The sequence below is a fragment of the Corapipo altera genome, unplaced genomic scaffold, assembly GCF_003945725.1.
Source record: "Corapipo altera isolate COAL_440 unplaced genomic scaffold, ASM394572v1 47, whole genome shotgun sequence".
NCBI lineage: Eukaryota > Metazoa > Chordata > Aves > Passeriformes > Pipridae > Corapipo > Corapipo altera.
Genome location: NW_020884897.1, coordinates 1864608 through 1870607, shown reverse-complemented (window position 1 = coordinate 1870607; position 6000 = coordinate 1864608). Strand labels below are relative to the sequence as shown.

The 6000-nt window shown below is 38.3% G+C and overlaps 1 protein-coding gene across 5 annotated transcripts in view; it reads left to right on the top strand.

The window, feature by feature from the left end:
- EPC1 (enhancer of polycomb homolog 1) overlaps positions 1 to 6000 on the top strand; it is a 64109-nt gene that overhangs the window by 17292 nt on the left and 40817 nt on the right. The gene's annotated exons all lie outside the window — the stretch shown is intronic.

Genomic DNA, 6000 nt, shown 5'->3' with positions numbered 1-6000 from the left:
CTCCCCTGAGGCCGGCCGGGCCCGTGCGCGCTCCCGCCGCCGCGCGACCCCGCGGCTCAGGGGAGCGGGACCTCCCTCCCCTGCCCAGAGATAGGGAGCGGATGGGGTTCCGCTTGGGTTTACTTGAAAACCGTAGAAACACCTTCAGACACACTTAGAGGTCTGTAAGGCGTAAGTAAAATTGTGATGGTTCCTCCGAAAGTCGGTTCTGAAGCACGACTGAAAGCGAGCAAATCCGTGTTGGGAGGCTAAAAGTCTGTCGTTTCCCGCTCGATTTTGCTTTCTCAGTGGAGGGTGAAACTTAAACCTTTTTGAACTTTGGGATCGTTTAATCATTCGCTCAGCGCTTTCCAAGATAGGTGAAACAATCACTAGCTGTTACTGCTGAAGATAAAACACTCGGTAGCGGTTGTTGTTGAAAACCCCGGCTCTGAAGTGTGTTGTTACTTTCAGTGTTTACAAATCTTTAGCTATTTCCTTAGTATAATCAGTTTTTCCCATCTGTGTATTAAGCACAGCAAATAGGGGAGAACTGTAGAAATAGTTACATAAGCAGGTTTTGAAATTTGGTGCTAGGAACAAAGGTGATAGTTTCATAGTGCCGAGTTTTTGTAGTTGTCAGACTTTCCTTGTCTGTTAAAGGTGGCAGCTCTGAAGTTTCTGTTTGTATTTCCAGATGTAGAATCCTTTGAGTTACCTTTATTTTAAGTGAAGTATGATCTTTAAGTGGAGTTTCCTGTCTGTGACACTACTGCTATAAGTTAACTGAGTCTATGAGTTTTTGTGAAATGTCTTCAAGCAGAGTGATTTCTAGAGAGTAATACTCTTCATTCTGTTGTCTATTCAGTAACTGCTCTCTGAGGCTTTTGTAGCATAACTCCCTACCATTTGAACATAATTCAGTATTTCCAAGTCTTGTGCAAGTCATAAGTTGCTTTAAACATCCGCTAAAATGTATATTGTGAAGTGTGATGGAGTTTTTTTGTGTTTTTAATTGGAAGGTTGGTGGTTTTTATGGTTTTGTTTTGGTGGTGTTTATTTTTGTAGAGGTGCTCAAAACTTTAGCATGGTATCCATTGAGGAATAGGTAGCAGTGCTTAGAATGCTTGTATTTCTTTTTGACACAATAGATATGTTCTGAATTGAAACCTGTAGATTCTGAATATAAGAGAAAGCACCCTTAGTTTCCTCTTGTACCAGAATTTTAAGTTTTGTTGTTTGCTATGATGCTTGCTGAGTTCATTTCTCAGTTCAAGTGAGCGAGTGGGCATTTATTTATGTAGAAATGTCAGATTGCTGTCTTTTACTGCTTGCCTGGCAGCTACAAGTTTTCAGGCTAGAAAATTACATGGGCTGTCTGTATAGTCTCCCTAAACCTAGAGAGATATGTCCTAGCTAAGGAAAAGTAGTAATGGGCAAGGGAAAGATATTAAACATTAATTATAAGGTTTGTTTTTGTGGTTAATGTGATGCTTTTGTTTCCTAAATCTAGCTTCGAGGGTTAAATTTCACAGCAGTGGGCGTAAGTAGACACTTTCCTTAGTTAAAGTTTGCTCATGCCTGTATTTGAATATGCACACAAGCACACACCCCCAAGAGAAATTTGTTTGCCATCAGTAGACACAGGTGTGTCTTTCTGAATGCCTTTCGAATCTTACGTGAAATAGTTGATATTAAACTCTTCCTCCTTCGTGTTTCTGCAAACTTGCTAAATTTCCTTCCTTCCCTGTTGTTGCCCTAAAAAGCTTTCTCTTCAGTTTTATGTTGGTGTTGACAACAGAGAGACACAATTTTATGACCTAAGTCACAGCAAACCTCACAGGTTTAATACTGCCGTGTTGTGTTTCCCAAACTTCATGCCATGCAGGATTTAGGAAGGTTAGTAGTTGTTTGTGTTATGTAGCAGCTGAAAACCTGAGTTGGAGGACTTTTTTTCCTAATACGAAAATGATAGATGTTTTGTATTACAAACAGATGGCAAAGTGTCCGTAAGAGTCTGGAGGAGAGGGCGGCTTCCACTAGTGTGAACAAGCATTTATAACTTTTTATAAATAGAATTCTAGCAGTTCTTTGAGTTTTGCATAAATGTAATTTTAAATGAACACATATTTGGAGCTAAGAGCTCTCCTCTTGACTAAATAACTTTCCCTAGGGAAAAATGCAATCAAAGAGATTTAATATTCAAGCATCAAGTCACAAGATATTTAAATGACTAATTACTGTTTTGATGCACAAAAAAGAATCTTGTTTTGCTTCCCTTTCATCTTATCTTTCTCCCATCCTGTTCCTACAAAGAATAAATAGGAAAAATAGTGCATCTTCACTGTTACAATTGAAAACTTCAGTTGAGCAGTGATATTCTTTAAGAGTCTTCTGAAGGAAAAACAATGTTGCTAAGTTGACTTGAGTTCTAAAATACCCAGCTGGTATGAGGGATGTAGTAACTCTTAAAAGAAGTGGCAACTAAGGGCCTTAAAGTGATGTTAATTCTATTAACGAGTAGACTGTGCCTTGCTTCAACCTGGCTTCAGGTAATGATTTTGTGTGGAGGTAGAAGACTAGTAAGAAGCTCTTTGGCAACACAGACAGTGGTACTGGAAGTTACCGTCTGATCCTGTGTTCTTACAGTTGGTTTAGCTCCCAGGTTTTTGGGGTAGACACGTTGTGGCTGTTGCTAAGTCTGTTGCTAAATCTAAGAAACCAAAAAATATCAGGAGACCCCAAATCCTTCCAAATGTAATGACATTTGTTATGTAACATTAAACGGCTCCTGTATTGTCTAAAATTCCTGGTTTTGAGCAAATCACATCTTCAAAGCTGTAATTTTGAGAACCAGACAATAGACCGCTGTTAATAATATAGTGACGAAGATTTGACTAGGAAGTCAATTTAATTGATAACTGCCTGAATAAACAAGTAGGTGGATTGGATTTGTTTATCCTTTATAAAGGACTTTTTAAAAGGTGTTAATCTGTGTAGCCTGTGGTTTTCTGTTTTTGAGGGGGATGTTGCTTTTTGTTTATCTGGAAATTCAGATTGTAGATTGAAAGGAGAACAGCTGGAAAAGCAGAGCAGAGGTAAATTTAGTTAAATGGGATAAAAACTGAAAAAATAAGACAGACTGAAGCTTTTTGAATGTGTTCATTAACTTATGTTTTGGATACAAAGTGTGCGTAGATCTATAGGCATCCTAGATTTGATGGCCTCCAACCAAACTGAGGGAAACTACGTTTGTTTTCTTTGCATTCTTTTGAAAGGAAAGGAGATAAGACACGCTGCATCCCCAGCCTCTAGATTTGTATACAAAAAAATAGAAATGTAGGAGAGGGTTGAGACTTTGTAGATAAGTAAAAATACATATCCTTATGGAAAATAAGTGAATATAGTTGGTTGAGTTTTTTGTTGGGGCTTTTTTTTCAGTTTTGTTTTTTTTTAAGAGGGTTAAAGGAACAAAGCCATTTGTTTGAAGCACCTCATGTCAGCATTATAAGGCATATTTAAAATGTTGGGAAGTTAGAACTTCTCAGTTGAAGCACTGCTTCAGTAAAGATTAGTGTGTGAGCAGAGGTACTTTTAATTAAGTCTTATAGTATATATCAGAGGTATTAATTATCTAATAGGAAAATACGTCTGTGTTGATGACATTTCCAGAGTTAATAACAATCCCTGTGGGTATGGGAATTATCATGGCTTTGAGTTTTTTGGTTTTTTCTAGAGTGAGTTTGTTATCCTGATGTAGATGCCGATAGTACCATGGTCTGCTAAGGTTTTGGATGTTAGTTTGGGTTTTTGTCTTGTGCATGTTCAAGTTTGTATAGGTTAGATGCATTTTTCCCCTCGGGTAAACTTTTTAAAATTCCAGTGTCTCTGACCTTGGCGTTGAGGCAGGGGAGAGAGTGCTGTTGTTTTATTGAATTATTCTTAACTCCCTCTTCTGACTAAGGTCCTGGTCTGATGGTGAATCAGTGCCCTCACCTTAACACTGAAGTGGCTGCTTGCTTGTCCTACTACGTTTCTGCCAGAGTGATTTCAGAGTTTAAAATTCGAGCTTACTTTCTATTTTTAGGTAGTGTTACTGGTTGCAGAAAGAAGGATTAAGCACCCAGAGTTCAAAATTATAATTGCACAGAATGAATCTGTTCATTCAGTTCTTACTGTTTTTCTTTGTAAATGTGTCATGGTGTAACTGGCAGGTTGCACAGCAGGTGGAATTAAGTCTTATCTGTGTAATTATCGTCTGTGGATGCTGTCATACTCTGTTACCTGGTGTTTGAGCAAACCCTTGAAATAGTTTAAACTGTGCTTTTGATCTCTTTAAATCCACAGTTGTATTATCTTCCCTGCCCTGCCTTTGGGGATGCTTAAGAAAAACTTACTTGATAAAATTTCATTATTAGACATAATTTTTTCCCCCTTCAGTATGACCTGTCAATATTTCCTAATGCTATAGAAAACCTGGTGAAGATAAGCTAATGTTCGTTCAAATGCTTCAGAAGACTTTAAACACATTCTCTAATAGGATGTGTCTTAATTTAGCGAAGCAGTACTTGGTAAATTTTCATTTACCCAGTTTGGGCAGCCTCAAGGATCACATCTCTCCATAGAACTGCCTTGGGCACTGCTGCCAGAGATCCCTTCCAAGCAATATCTGCCCAGAAAAATATACCTTTCTCCTCCCAAATCCATACTGGAGGCGTTGGCAGGCTACCATATCCAGGTTCTCTTGCTGCTGAAACAACTGCTTTTAGCCTATCAAGGGAAAAAGCTGGTAAGAAATGTACAAAAAGGCACCCATATGTTACCATCTAAGCTCTGATGAATTTAAAAATGTATAAAATGTGTAACTGAGGTGTAGCGAGTCAGTGTATGGACAGTCTTAACTTACATAGGAAAATTTAGCTAAGGGTTCTATAGTCTTTTTTTATTACATTCTTGCCAGTGTAAGAAACTGCATTCTGTGAGTGCTTCTGTAAAAGTGTGTGTTTCTAATTCAACAACTGTGTATGCAGTGTCTTAAATACTCTTAAAATAACCACTCCCTTGCTGACACATGATTCACGGTTATTGGGTATTCTGGAATCTTGTAGGGGCAATTGGGATCAAATGAATGTAAAATCATAGCAGGGACTGTAATTGAATCAGTAGTTTCAAGTCTGGATTTTATTTTTTTTTCTTTTATGTAGTGTCAGAAAACTCACTATGAAGTTTTTTGCTTACTAACAGAAGAGAATCTTTGCCCCCTTCCCCAGTTGTAGAAGTCCTGAAATCTTACAATAGAGCAACTGAACTCCTTTAAGTGGTCTCTTCTTAGAAGACAACAATTGAAACACTGAAGGATTTTGAAGCAAATGGGAAGAGTAGAGACACCCCTTTCTGCATATTCTTCGGTTCATGAGTCCTATAAACTGGAAGAGTATTGCTTCCTGTCTGTGTCGCGTCCCCCTTTGTCCAGCTTTTCTGCTCACTTGTAGCAGGAGGCATTAATTTTGTATACCAGTCTAATCTTTTTTTGTGCTCAACTTTAAATACACTTCACTTGTAGATTAGATTTCCAAGAACCTGCGTGTTTGATAATTTGATAGGAGGGGAACAGGGAAACAAGGGCTTGTTGCAATTTTGTCTGAAGCAACAGTCTACAGACACCTCAGTTCATAACTGGAAGAGATTTTTCTGTGGGCTGATATCATGACCTGAACTTTACCTTTTAGTATGGTGTTGAGCTTAGTTGCTTACCTCAGATAGACCTGTGGGGAAAATACTTAAGATCCTTAGCTAGAGAATTTTGAGAGAAAAAATGTGACAGCTTATGACAACTGGGGCCAAATTGCAAGTGTAAGAAAACTCTCATACCATGTCAGAATAGTCAAGTGATGAAAAGTTTTTGTTTCATTTTCCCTTTCTCTCTCTGTACCCAGGTCCCAACTATTTAGTGATAGTGACAACTTCCTGGGTATTCCATCTTCAGTTACACTAAAGCTTTCTGTTCTGCTCTGTTTAGTG